This window comes from Acartia tonsa, chromosome 6 (assembly GCF_053477335.1).
Source record: "Acartia tonsa isolate MP-2025a chromosome 6, ASM5347733v1, whole genome shotgun sequence".
NCBI lineage: Eukaryota > Metazoa > Arthropoda > Copepoda > Calanoida > Acartiidae > Acartia > Acartia tonsa.
Window position 1 is genome coordinate 244,569 of NC_137265.1, and position 15,684 is coordinate 260,252.

Sequence of the window (15,684 nt, forward strand, 5' to 3'; positions counted from 1 at the left end):
TTTTTTACATATATTCTTGTTTTTGACAATAAATTCTAATACATGATTTTTTTTGCTTCGCTACTTATGGATGTTGTCATAAACGAATTTATATATTAAAATGAGTGATATCATTATCGATTCATTCTCTATGTAAATAATCCTGTATGTCCTTCTGTATGTCTGTCCATCTCCTTTTTTCTCTACATCTCTATACTAAATCTTACTGGACATACAGACATTTGAACACCACATTACTTTAACATTTATTTTTGATTTACAATCTTGATTATGAGCACAGCTTCTTTATAGATATGGTTTGTATGCTCAACTGAAGGTTTGTGCTACAAATAAGGTATCAGCCTTACTAAACAGCTTATAGACAATTCTCAATAATTTAAACTAAACAAGGATGACAACATATATAAGAGCAAAGCTCTAAAATGGTAGGAAAAACTAACATTAACACCTAACACTGGATAAATGCAGGACACTATTTATGGACATAATCATATTTTTAGGACTTGATTATAGAGAAGCTTCGCTTATAGTATTGCATTATGTTGTCCTAGGAACCATTATTTCAGAAATCAGTTGAATAAGATAATTATATCACATGAAAAATTAAAAGTTAAAATTAAACATGTTTTTAACGGATTTTCTGGTAACAATTATAGATATTTAACACTTCCTAAATTGGACCTAACTGTTATAGGAATCATCATGCAAAGTTTAAATTCAATAGAAATATCCTGATAAGTTTCAATTAACAAGAGCTAACAGTTATGGACGGACGTACTAACAGGCCAACCCTAATTATAGAAAGCTTCGCTTTAGCAATACAATATTTGCAAAAAAAATATTGTTATCTTATTATTGTTGATTATAATACTAGCTGCTGTGCCCGTAGCATATAGTAGAGGGCCGCGGAGGTTAGGAAAAATAGCCTAAAACAAACCAAAGACATTCATAAAGAATCCCTGAAAAGTAAAACAAATTTGGAACAGCATTTTCAGATATATTTAGCTTCTGACAAAGATTTATAATTTTTATAAGAGGACTTTCGGCTGAGACTCTAGCATCTAGGGGTTTTGTATTCAACTGGGTAAAAATGGGCAGAAAAATGGCTTAAAACTATCCAATGGCTTAAATATAAATATAAAATATTCTAAAACAATCTAACACAAACTATAAGAAGCTTCCCTTAAAAGAAAAAATTAATTGATTAAGTATGAAATCTTAAGCTTAAGACAAAAAAAAACTACTTACTGTATATTTAAAAATAAAGAATTTATATCTTTATTCTTAAATCTTACTTGAAAGATAAATTATAGAGTAGATGCATAAAAAGATAAATAAAAAGACTGATAATAATCATTATTTATTACACTAAATTAAATGTATTTATACATTATTATTAAAATATGGCATTATAATATTTTCTTAAAAATAGAGGAAAAAATATGAAACACTACACTATGTGTTTTTTATTGATTTGAAAGTTCAGTGTTTGTTACAGGTATGTGTTTATGTAGATCATCATCTTCAATTAGGTTAAGAGCTCTCTTTGGACCGCTGAACATATTAAAATTATCATCATGAACGACTATGGCAAACTTTGGTTGGGATAACATTATTGAATTTCTACAAAATGTATCATAGTAATTTCTTTCACTCTTACTCCACTTAACTTTAATACTGGTCACATTATCTGAATTATATAGTGCCCAAGCTGCAAATTCATGCTTATGATCAATATTTTCATCAGCAAATACAATGATATTCTTGAATTCACTGAGTTGGTTTAGATATGGTACATAATCAATATTGATATAATTGATATGTCTTTGCTTGTATACTAAATTTTTTAACTCTTTTCTTGTGTCATAGTAACTGCAAGATATATCAGGATAATTTCTAGAAATATTTCTCTTTACATCTTCATAAAGTTCTTTGTTTTCTAATTTAATTTTCTCCTCTACTTGTTCCTCTCTTTCTCTTTTAGGTAAACTAAGAAACTCCTTTGTATTTGCCTCTTTAATAATTTCCTTGGAAATTGTTCTGTATGTTATAATTGCAATACTCTCATCCTGGTCTAATAGTTTGTATTTCTCTAATATTGCCATAGTTAAGGAACTAATATCATGTTTATCTTTATTATGATAGTGATGACACTCTGGAGCTTTTCCTTCAGGATAGATAGATTCATGTAGATTTATATCTTCGATTGCTACAGAACTATTTAGTTGATTGTTTGCCAAAATAATAATTGCATGGGCCATTGTTCTAAGTATCATATTCCTTATTTGGTCAGTCAAGTAAACATTACCTATATCAAATATGATAATGTTTCTTGCTTGAGCACCCTGGAATTTCTCTATACTTGTTACCAATATTCCTTCAGGTCTTTCCATGTATTCTCTAAAATCTCTGACAATTGATGTACTCGAGGAAAAGTGTTTGTGTAGTAATTGAAATGCTCTATTCGTGATAAACCCTTCCCGTGATAATATAACAATATTCTCTGTAGGTTTATGTTTGAAATATTTGTTTACAGCAGCAACAGCTAATAAACCAACATCAATGTCATAAATATTTTTGTAGTAAAAATTATGGTTACCCATGACATTAGTATCAGGAGAAGAAGCCATTTGTTGAGTAGAACCCCGCTCTAAAGCTTTAGCTAGATGAATAATTAGCTGACTATTCCTCATATTTTTGGTGAGATTGAGATGTACAGCATTATGATTCACTTTCATAGTTTCTAACCACTTTGTTTTCTCCTGTTTGAAACGTGTTTCTAATGTCTGTTCTTCCTGTACTTTTAAGTTAAAACAAATTGTCTTAGTTTCTTGTCTCACTTCATCTAGCACTTTTAAGTTAACACAAATTGTCTCTATAGAGTCAGGAAAAACAATTTCTCCAATTATCATTTCATCAATGAATAAATGAACACATGGATTATCTCTTAAAAAACTGTTTAATGCATTGATTATATCAGTTTGCTCAGGGTCTTCACTAATTCCTAAATCTTTAGTAGTAATAACTTTGATATTAGGATAAGAGTCAAAATCTACTACAGCTATATTGTTCATGACAGAAGATCCAGCTTTTCGAAAATTATTATCATTATCATGTGTAATTGTTGTTATATCAATGTAAAATAATTGATCTTTACTATTATCTCTTGCACATTTTTTAGCTCTTTCCTTTAGTATATAAGTTTTACCAGTACCATAGTCACCATCTATGATAAGGAAATCAGCTGTTGAGTGAACTGCTTGCAGCTGTTCATTGTTGAGCATGTAAACAGGAACATTACTCTCTCCTGATATTCCATCTGTTTTTCCTGTTAATGCTTCCTCAGTTTTTCTGCTAATTGTCAATGGATCTGATACCAATTGATCAAATTTACTGGACTCCTTTATTGATATGTGATATATCAATTCAGCTACAAGTTCTTCATATACTGTCTGATCATAATCAGATGTAACAAGCTTATGCTCAATTATCTGCTTCAACCAAGGTGTTGCATCATTAGCATCTTGTAGAATAAATTGCTGACAGTTGACACATGGCTTTGTGGTTTCTTCATCAATATTCAAATGTGGAACACATGTAGCCCTAACAAACACCCAATCTTTGGAAAGCATACCTCCAAATAATTTCTGCATGAAAGAAAAGTGTTGTTTTGTTTGATCTGCAGCATTTTCCAGTAGTTTGAGTTTATCACCACTATCTTCTGGTCCAAGTTTTACCTCTATATTGAAAATAGCATTATGCTTAGGAATTATCATGATGGTGTCCCATTCAGTCTTTTTTTCTTGTAGGCTAAAATTATAAAACTGATATTTGTAAAAGTTTCTTAATTTATCATCAGGGATCTTGTATAGGAAAGTATTTTCAATTTTATAATGATATTCTTTAGCATTGCAATTTTTCTCTTTAGACAACTTTTTTCTTTTAGGACTTGGACTAGAAGAACACTGAGCTTTGTTTGAGCTTTCAGTGATGATATTCTGGAAATCAGATTTCTTGTTCTCAACAACTATTGCCTGTTTCTTTGATTCAATATTGAAATGTTTTCTGTCTACCTGACTTTTTAGCACCTAACATAAATAAAGCTAATATTTAACATGTTTTTTGTTGAAATAATAACTAATATTATGATTGAATAAAAAAGAACAACAATGGAAAAACAAGAAAGAATTTTTTTATCAAAGAGGGCGTCTTAACTTTTTAAATTTCTATTTTAAATAGCTAGTCGGTGTTTTTAGTAAGTAGTAGATGTAAAATTTTCCATAGAATTTATATATGCAATTGTTTTTTTGTAGACCTCTCATTTTTAAAGTAATTTAAGTTTTTAAAAAAATGATTAAGTCGGTTTTAAGGTACTAAAACGCAATAAAAAAAGGAGAAAATTGCCATTATGAACAAAAATACTAAATCTTTAATTTGACATCTTACTTTTTGAATTCTGTCAGGTAATTAATGAAAAAATCAATTTTTTAAAACCTTGGTTTAATCAAAACTTTTAACATGAATATATCCTAAAACAGGCATAAAAATATGGGTTCATATATACCTTTAGTATCAGAAAAATATTACGAATCTATTGTAAGCAAAATTGAAAAAAAGTAAAAAAATTTAAATCAAAAAAAAGTGCCTAACATATTATGTTAAACAGGCAACTCTTACTTTAACCACCTCTTTACCCCCTTCCCATTTTTATTCTCAAAACAACATTTAAGATGGTTGCCTGTATAATAATTTAATATAATTTCTTTCATTGTAGCTTATTTACTATTTTGTAAACTTTCTTTTTCAATTTTGCTTACAATGGATTTGTAATATTTTTCTCATTCTAAAAGTATATATAAACACCTATCTCTTATGTCTGTGCAATGAAATATTTATATTCAAAGTTTTTATTCTCGTGGGTTCAAAAAAATCAATTTTTTCAATAATTACTCAACAGAATTAAAAAAAAGTAAGGTGTCAAATTAAAGATCTCACTATTTTTGTTCATAATGGCAATTTTCTTCTTCTTTTTTTGTTGGGTTCTAGTACCTTAAAACCCACTTAATTATTTTTTTAAAAATCTTAAATTACTTTAAAAATAAGAGGTCTACAAAATAACCATTTGCATATCTAAATTCTATGGAAAGTTTTACATCTACTACTTACTAAAAACACCGAATAGCTATTTAAAGTAAAAATTAAAAAAGTTAAGAAACCTTCTTTGACGAAAAGTATGTTATAGATATCTCAGGTTAAAGGAAGTGTAAACATAAAAATTTATAATCTGATTATCAAATCTAAACATTTTCTAAGCACATTTCACTACACTGATCAACCAAAAACGTCCTATTAACAAAAATATCCAGGAATAATGCCTTGATTTTATGGTAATTTGGGAGGGAAAACGGAAAAAAACAGGGAAAATCTGAACGTTTTTGTTTCTTATAAAGTTTGTAGGGATATTTAACTTGTCATATATAGTTGAAACAATTTACTTACTGTTAAGGATTTATTTTATTATATAAAATTGCCAATTCGTTTTTTAATAACGTAGTAATTAGGTAATAAAGTTCTATTTTAAATTCATATTATTGACAAAAAAATACCTCACTGTCTACAAAGGGTTGAATCTCAGCGGTTATTTAAAATAATAATATCCTTTTTTAATGTGTTGGACAATAAATAGCCCACATTTGAGAATTAGTTTACACTTTTATCAGACTGTTTATAAAGAAATATTGCACCTTTATTATTTACAAATTTGTAATTAAAGGTGGGCGAGAGATGGGCCATCTAAAGTTACTTAGATACTAATAAAAAAACCTGTTTCTAACTTTGTTATTGTATTTGGTTTTCAATAAAAATATTGCTTATTTTAGATGAACTGAAATTTAGTTGCCAAATGTGTACGCAGTTTCCTGAGTGTTTCCTCAAACTAGCTCAATATTTACTACTAGCTAAAAAAGCTTCAAACTTAAAAAAAAATCTAAAGGGATAGTTCTACGAAGTGTATTTAAAAAGTTAAGGTACTTAGAGTAGTGAACTTTTATATGTCTTAGTAGAATATATTAGGCATTGGATAGATATGATTATATGTTAAAGAATTTTTAACATTGACCAGACCAAACTTTTTTTATTTGACATTATCTAAAAAAGTTAAAGTGATTTGCCACATAAATTACATGAGAATGGTCTATTTTTTTCCAAATATGTATAGCCAAAGCACCAATATCAGAGAATCTTTTTCCACATATTTCACAAGAGTTATAAAAAAATTGAACAGGGGTTCCCCTTGGGACAAGTTACTTAAAAAACATAAAAAATAACGCCCGGTGCATTATGAACAGGTTTTCTATAGATTCTTTTTTAAAAATAAAGAAAACCGTCCGGTTTACAATATACACGTTATCTCACGCGGAAATACCATCTAACAGTAACCATAAAACATAATATATGAAAAGACCATTCTCATGTAATTTATGTTGCAAATCACTAACTTTTTTAGATATTGTCAAATAAAAAAAGTTTGGTCAGGTCAATGTTAAAATTCTTTATCACAAACATATCTATAGTATCCAATGCCTAATATATGCTACTAAGACATATAAAAAGATCACTACTCTAAGTACTATACTAAATAGTTTATTGGTCATTCTTTGTTGTTATGTGTATTTTGTTGTATTAAAAGTTTGAAGTTCTATTAACTAGTAAATGCTATCTAAAGTTGTATTTATGACAAAAAAGTTTTTGCCATATATAACATGCAACAAAGTTGAAAATAAAAATGAAAAACGTATTTTTTAAGAAAAATCCCTGGTCAAATCTTTTAATTTTAATCAATAACTTTATATTATGCACTACTACGTTATTTAATATAGAAAAAACTTACAGTTCACTATTTTTTTTAAAATGCACTTCGTGAAACTATCCCTTTGAAAAATTAAAATTTATAATGTATAATGTATAAATCGTTTATACATTCAAATTTAGATTTTGGGGGGGAAAGTTTGCAGATTTTTAGCTAGTAGTAAATATTTAGATAGGATGAGGAAACACCCAGGAAACTGCGTACACATTTGGCAACTAAATTTCAGTTCATTTTATTTTATTAATTTCTAAGTAACTATACATTGCATTGGTTTAAAGCAAGGATTATGTTAAAAGTCAGTTTAACTGTTTGGAAAAATAGAGAACTATGTCAAAAAGTTTAGTTTTAGCTATAGAAGGAAAAAAAGACAATTAACTGCACATTTATATAGTCCAGAATTTTTTTCCCAAATCTTAAACGTAATAAAAATCGGCGGAAAAAGCCGTTTTTTAAGGAAACGAGCGACAGTTTTGCCCTATCTTTGAGATTATATGAATGAGATGATGTTAAGGACTTGATAATCTGATGAGAAATTTTCTCGTTTACAGTCCCTTTAAGATTATTTATTGATCAAAATAAAGATAATTGTGTCTTATATGATTAATTGAAAATAAGGTTAAAGGGAAAATATATAGTTTATCATATGAAATATTAACATTCCTGTTTAAACAACCAGTTATCTGAACCTTGAAATCCCATTGGATTTTTCCTCCACTTCAAATGTTCATCAATACAAGATTTTAATTTCTCCTCTTCAACATCTTCTATGTCAAGGATCTCCTTCATTCTTTTCTCATACTCATTAAATTCTGCATATTTATCCTTGCCTCTGGTATCTTTTCCCTTTTTATCTAATTGGTGAATACAATCAGCTGCTTGAAAGCCAAGGAAGATGAATGATTCCATTTTTAATTTTCTTGCTGCATTGACAAGCTCATGATGTAAATGTTCTTCAAGATAATTATCCAAAATCTGAGCATCTAGCTTTTCCCTGCCCTTGTTTCCTAAAACAGTTGGTTTTTTGGGTGTTACAAAATGATTTGGAATAGCTATAACCTTACACTCGGAATCATAATAATAATCAGCTACTTTCTGTTTTATCTCTTCAATCTTTTCTTTTGCTAATATTCTTTTTTTTTCTCCTGCAGGTCCATGAAAGTTTATACTCAAGTTACTAAATTCTTCAGCTAAATTTGATACTTGAGAATCTTGTAAAGATAGAGTATATACCCCAAATTGAAAACCACATGTGCAGGAAGAATTTGTTGCTGGGCCAGCTCCTTCCATTTTACAAACTAAAATACATTTTTGTGTATTGAAAGATATTTTTATCATCAAATCTATTATGTAAATATACATTTTCACCTTAATAATTAGGACATCTTTTCCATGACTAATTGACAATTATTACTAAACTCAACAGGTTTTATATAAATACATACTCCGCTATCCATTTTCATTTCTGATTTTGATCTTTTATTTTAGAAATATTATAGGTTATTTGTATTATCTAAAATTATATTATATTCTATTATATCTATTTCTTTACAAAATAAATTGTTTAATAATGGAGTTGTTATGAGAAAATATTTACCTGTAAATACACCACACAAGTGTGCTTGGTGCAATGGCTAATATTACTGTATTTCAGTTATCTTTTATTTCCTCTCTATCTTTAGTTTCATCCAGTTGCAAAACCATTTTGTTGTCAGTTTAGACTATTGTATTGCCTTCTCTATATACATTTATACCTAAACAACATAAGCAAGTTGTAAAATGGATTCATATAAAAGTAAGAAGAAAAGCCAACTTTTTATAATAGAATATAATTCCTATGATTATATATTTCATTCATAAGAATGCATTTCAAAGCTCATTGAATTTGCCAGTAAGTGTTATAATGTTGACATTAATCTCATTCATAAATGTTTTGACAATAACCCCTATTAGAAAATGCATACTACTTATTCATTTTAAAAATGTAGAATAAGCTCATGAAGAATAAAATAACAAGGATGACAACATCCATAAGTAGCGAAGCACAAAAAATCATTGATGGGAATACGTACAATTAGATTTAAATTGTATTTCTTATAATCAAGAATAGATTTTTTAGAGAAAATAAACACATATTTTGTTTAATGATGCAGTCAAAGTAAATTACACAAAAGATGCTCATAAAAATGAGAAAAATTATTTTGATACTGATATCCCAAAAAAGTTTTAAGATTGGACCAAATACACCAAAAACATGAGAAAACATGTAAAACATATAAAATAGCCAAAAACCTGCTAAAATTTTTATATCCTTAGCTTAGAAAATTTGGAAAAACGGACTATATACACGAGATATATGGAAAAATAAGGGGAAAATTTAAAAATAGCTAAAAACCTGCAAAAAGGCAGTCTGGCCGTCATGGTTGTTTTCCTTGAATGACAGGAAATTTCATTTTGATATTTAAAACTGAAAAAAATTTGGAAATCAGACCATAAAACACCAAAGATATGGAGAAAAATGTGAAGAATACAAAAATAGCCTAAAACCTGCTTAAAAAGGGAGTCTGACCGTCATAGTTGTTTTCTTTGAATGACAGGAAATTTAATTTTGATTTGTATAACTGAAAAAAATTTGGAAATTGTTCCATAAACACCAAAGATATGGAGAAAAATGTGAAAAATACAAAAATAGCCTAAAACCTGCTTAAAGGGAGTCTGACCGTCATAGTTGTTTTCTTTAAACGACAGGAAATTTAATTTTGATATGTATAACTGAAAAAAATTTGGAAATCGTACCATAAACACCAAAGATATGGAGAAAAATGTGAAAAATACAAAAATAGCCTAAAAACTGCTTAAAGGGAGTCTGACCGTCATAGTTGTTTTCTTTCAACGACAGGAAATTTAATTTTGATATCTATAACTGAAAAAATTTTGGAAATCAGACCATAAACACCAAAGATATGGAGAAAAATGTTAAAAATACAAAAATAGCCTAAAACCTCCTAAAAAGCGGTCCGACTACCATTGATGTTTTATAGTAAATTGTGCTCCTTACTAATGAAAATGTTGTCAAAAAAAATTAGCCTTTTATCTTTTTTAGGAGCCGAGAAAATCACGTTTCCCCAAAACTAAGACAGACGGACATTTCAATTTACAGAGTAGCTTCGCTACTAAAAATGTCTTTATACTAAATGAATAAAATTGTGACACATGCATGATATAAAATAAAGTCTTATTAATCTGTTAAAACAAAAGCTAGGAATAAAACAATGCATTTTAAAATTAATATGTAGTATACATTTTATAAGATAGGAATTTATTGAGGAAAGCTTTTTTTGAGGCGTTTTCTAAGACAAATACATATGAAATTTATTCAAAAAGGTTTAGCGGTTTTTTATTTGTTGATTTAAATCAATGAATTTCTACTATTTAACTCACTCTCTCTGTTTGTCCATACACAATTTTGTGCTTTGCCACTTGTAGATGTTGCCATCCTTGTTAAAAGCGAAGCTTTTCTATAATTAGGGTCGGTCCGTACGTCCGTCCGAGATAGTTAGCTTTTATGCATTAATTTAGGCATGTTAGAATCGTTCTGTCGATGTCTGTAGTAGTTAGGTACGGTTTAGAAAGCGTAGCAACTCTATAATCGTTACCAGAATGTCCGTATGTCCATTTTGAACATGTTGATTTTTTTACTTTTTTAATAGCAATTTTTTATGTGATAAAATCATCCGATTGATCTGATTTTTTATTACTGATTCCTATTACAATAAGGTACAATATTATGAGCGAAGCATCTCCATAATCAAGTATTAAAAATGTCAGTATGTCCTTAAACAGAATTCTGTATTTAAGAAGTTTTGCAACAAATTTACGTATAATTTTGTCAAATCTTACAATTTCATATTTTGTATATTCAGTTCTGACACTCAACAAAAGTTAATGTTCGTCTGTCATATCGTTTCAGAGCTTCGCTTTTATGGATGTTGTCATCCTTGTTTATTATACATTCATTATTGTTTTTAGATACACAATATGGGTCTTTTTTACAGGGTTTTGTTTCAATTACTGATCATTTTGTATATTTTTGTTCTCTTTATCAAGGTCAAAATTTGAAGAAGAAAAATCTTGAACAAAAGACAACTTTTTTTATTTTTAAAATACCTTTTTATTCAGAGATTCTATGTAACAGAGATGTACAGACAAACCTTAATTAAAGGTGAGCTGCAAAGGAACTCACTTGCCACTTGATAATCCGCCTGACTGTTGTATTTATTGAATTCTTATTGTTGCAGGAATCCTAAAACAGACACATATTTATTTATATAAAAGTTTTTAGTAGCAAAGGTTGGACAGCTTTTCAGCAAGTTTTTGGCTATTTTCTACCATATCTTTGGTGTTTTTGGTCCAACATGTAAAAGGTTTTGTAATTTATTTCTCCAATAAATATTTTCTTGACTTTAACAAATCATTTTTGAATATCTTTATTCTTGTCCATGATTCGCTACTTATAAATGTTGTCATCCTTGTTTTCTTGAAAAAGGTTCATTCTATCCAGATTAAAAGTTTATACGAGAGCTTTTACCTGCTAAATATAATCCAGAGATTATATGTATATATATAATATTAGGTGTGATGAGAGTTTATGTTGTATACATGTAATAGATGTCAAGATCCCATAGTTTGTAGCTCCTCTCTTACTTTATGTTGTATACATGTATTAGATGTCAAGATCCCATAGTTTGTAGCTCCTCTCTTACTTTTCAACCATGAAGCAACTTCTATTCCTCTCTTCAAAACTTGATAACTAAAAAAATTTATATAATGATTAATTATTTAATTATTTGGTTGGTCTTTTAGCCATTGCTGATTCGAAAATAACCCTTAAAGTGCCTAGTCGAGTAGAACAATCCCTCTTATTTATACATAAATTGAAAAAAAATGTTGGAAGAACTTTTTCTATTGGAAACTAGGTAGAACTGCAGATCTAGTATTCACAAAGGTTACTCTTATTATTGCTTAAAACATCCTTGCTTAATGATCTTGCTACCTAGGAATGATTTTACTATTTTAAAAATACATATTGTATTTTTAAAACAACATAATTATTTCAGTGCTTTCCCCCAAATTGCTAAGCAAGCAAATAATCCCCACCTCCTTCTATTTTTTTTCGAAATAAATTAAAAATAAGTGGAGTTAGTAATGTGTTTTAGCCTAACCTTTAGGGGGTTAAAGGGGCCATAAACCTGCGGGACCTATAAATGATGTGCCAAAACCTAACATTATTCAAATAACCAACTCAAGAAATTATAATCCCCCCCCCCCCCTTATGTTTAATTTATTCCAAATGAGAAGATGGTGGGTTCTGTGCTTGACCATGAATTTTAAGGGAAACCACTAATATTTATTAACATTAGATAAGCTAAATTTACTCCAATGCAACGTTGTGTAAGCAAGAGCTCAACATTTTAAAATATTTTCTCAATATTAATATTTTTTTTTTTTTCATAATAACTGTACATATGTTTATGACAAGGATGACAACATCTATACTAACATCTAAAACGACCAAGCTAATATAGCTTGATTCACAAGAGATGTGATTGATAATGAAGATTTTTTTTCTTTGAAATATATTTCATTATGAAGCAGCAGTAGTTACTAATTTATAAATGTTATGCTTGAGATAGATTTATAACTGTTAAAAGTATATATACTAACGAAGCTCTCATTTTAGGATTAGGATGAAGAACAATCAAAGCAAGCTTGACAAAACTTTATATATTAAGCAGAATATTAATTTAAAGGTATAAAGCAAAATAGTTTATAAACTTGTTGCAAAACTGTTTAATTACAGAATTAGAAATAGAAATAATTGTTTCATAAAACCTAAGATTACAAAACAAAATACAAAACCAGTTACAATCAGTGGTTGTATATCGGTGTCAATTGTATAATTGAAATAAGAAAGGCCTTCCTTCCTCCCACCCTCCTTATTGTTATACACCCCCATGGTTAATTTATGTGCATGCCGCTGATTAATTTCCACTTAATATATTAAGTTCGTAAATTTGAATTTAAAATTTGAAATGTTCTCTCTTGAAATTTAAACCAACAAGGATGACAACATCCATAAAAGCGGAGCTCTAAAATCAGAAGAAAGGACAAATGAACAATAACTATTGTTGATGTTATAATTTAATAAGCAGAACATTTCTAAATCTAAATGAAATTGTATAATATAAATTTGTTGCAAAATTGTGTAAATATAGGATACAGTAAAAGGACATATTTTCATTTTTAGGATTTGATTATATTGTTGCCTCACTTATAATACTTTACCTTGTTGTCCTAAGAATCACTATTCCAAAAATCAGATGAAAATCATAGAAAAAAAATTATGTAAAAATGTTAAAAATCAGCTTGTTTTAAATAAACCTACTTACTTTCTGGTAACAATTTTAGAGTTCCTATGCTTTCTAGATTGTTACAGGAATCATAGTGCAAAGTTAGAAATCGATAGGAAAATTCTAACATGCCAAAGTTAACAAAAAGAGCTAACTGTTACGGATGGACGGACCGACCCTAATTATAGAAAAGCTTCGCTCTTAAAAATAAGCATTTTACTTTTTAATGAAATTTTGTGAGTTGTGATTAAGTGTGGTTGTTAGAATATTTGTGTGCGCAAGTTGGGGTTGGGGTGTGTTAGTAGATTGTATAGTTTGTGTTGTGTGTGTGTTATTGTGCGTAAGAATTAAGTGTTTGTGTGTGTGTGTGCGTCGGAAGTGAGTGTGTATGTGTGTGCGATAGAAGTGTTTGTGTTTGTTATCTATAATACAAAGTAGAACGATGTCTGTCTGTCCGTCTGTCCGTCTGACCGTCTGTCCGTCCGTCTGTCTGTCTGTCCCTTAAGATCTCGGTAACCACTGAACCGATCGGATTCTACTCTTCAGGGTATCTACCTATTGGTCCTGTGGTGGTTTTAAGCTATTTTCTCGGGGGGTGGGACACCCCCAACCCCCCAAAAAACCAAAAAATCCCCCCCCATTTTTTTTTTTTTTTTTTTTTTTTTTGAAGGAGTTTCCATGGTCCTTTATGGTCTCTCGCAATAATTTTTTTTTATCACCTCTTGGGCAAAGCCCCTAGAGGCTAGGGGCGAAGCCGCTAGTTTTATTTAAAGTACATAACTTGAGGCAGAAATATGTATGTAATAAGGTTTTTTTCAATAGATGAACCATATCAGTTCAGCGGTTTAAAGACAGACAGTAACACAGAAACAGATAGATATCCTGTTACGTTTAGTATTATTTTTTTTGTCTAAAGTTTAAGAAGTCAACAATTACTGAACTGATTGAGTTTTTCTTTTAAGGGAGGCTTCTTGTAGGTCCCGTGATGGTTTTAGGCTATTTTATGCCCCTTTCTTTCTCACCTTTTTAATTACAGGGTCCTAAAATACTAATTGCGCTACTGCTAGTCTACAATAGCTTGATGTCTGTCTGTCTGTCCTTTAAGTTCTCGGTAACTAATGAACAGATTGGATTCTACTATTCAGGGAATACACCTACAGGTCCTTTGGTGGTTTTAGGATATTTTCTTGGGGGGGGGGGGGGCGTCCCATGCCCAAACGGTTTGAGATAATCTCACGAGACCTTTTGCCCAACCTAAGCCTGGTTATTTGTAAGGTCTAAGAAAAAAAAATCCGGGATTGGATGAAGCACGACGTCGCTGCGTGCCGTCAAAAATTGCTGGTCGGCTCATTTTGCCCCCTCAAACCCTCACCTTGTGCCATTTTTCTGTGTAAAGATTATAATTATAATCTTTTGCGTAAGTCTGGATGTTTTCCTAGACCTCACAAATAACCAGACTTAGGTTGGGCAAAAGGTCCCGTGAGATTATCTCAAACCGTTTGGGCGTGACGGCCCAAAAACCGCAAAAAATGGCCTAAAAATTGACCGGCCTGTCATTTCATAAAAGAAATCCATCAAAAAATCACAATTTGAAATTTTAATTAAATAATAACTTTTTTCTCATAAGAGATAATGACACAAGACTTTCACTTGGTGAAAATTCAGCATTGTGGGCCGCCTAGACTTTATATTTGGTGACCCTTGGGTGACGGGTTCAGTGCCCCCTAACCCACGAAGTGGGCATACTTTTGAAAATCACGTTTTTTTCAGTTTTTCCCCTTAAAGAAGGGGAAGGAGTCGTTTTAGAGACTTCAAGCATCTCTTTGATGTTGAACAACTTTTTGAGGCAGACATTTCTTTATTTATGTTTCATTCGCCTCCGGCTGACTGTTTAGCCGTTATTTGCCGCCGAAGGCGTGATTTTAGGCGATTTTTGCCGTTTTTGAGGTTTTAATGGACATTTAGGAGGGGAAAGAGTTGTCCAATCAAGTTGATGATGAAGTATAATTTTGTAGGCAATTGCATTTGCTAAATTTCATGTGAAGTAAAATTTTTTGTACCTCTAACCGGTTTTGCTCCAGCTGAATCGATTTACAGATACCCCCTAAAAACCGGAAAAAAACGGTTTTTCATAAAATTCACGGCCGGTATTGGCCGGATCCGGCTCAAATTTTGCATGGAGTCATCCTTTGATATTCCCAACAGTTGATACTTGACACAGCAAGATCCCAGAAAAGTGTGGTATATCTAGGGCGGGGGCACCTTCAACCTCCCAAAAACAAAAAAAAAATTCCCCTCCCCATTTTTTTAGGCAGTTAATTTAAAATAGGTAGTTGCAGCACCAGAGGTACTTAGTTTTTATTTTTAATCTAGTATATCATAAAGAAGTAGAATTTTTTTAGGAGAAAT

At 30.1% G+C, this 15,684-nt stretch overlaps 1 long non-coding RNA gene across 2 annotated transcripts in view; it reads right to left on the bottom strand.

Moving 5' to 3' along the window:
- Positions 1–7,533: 7,533 nt before the first annotated feature.
- LOC145321490 (uncharacterized) overlaps positions 7,534–15,684 on the bottom strand; it is a 47,658-nt gene continuing 39,507 nt past the window's right edge. For both annotated transcript variants that reach the window (XR_013880254.1, XR_013880255.1), the window contains 4 exons: positions 11,454–11,675; positions 11,109–11,168; positions 8,463–8,619; positions 7,534–8,163 (listed from right to left, as the gene is read on the bottom strand). This is a non-coding gene — a long non-coding RNA (uncharacterized LOC145321490). The remainder of the gene's footprint in view (positions 8,164–8,462; positions 8,620–11,108; positions 11,169–11,453; positions 11,676–15,684) is intronic.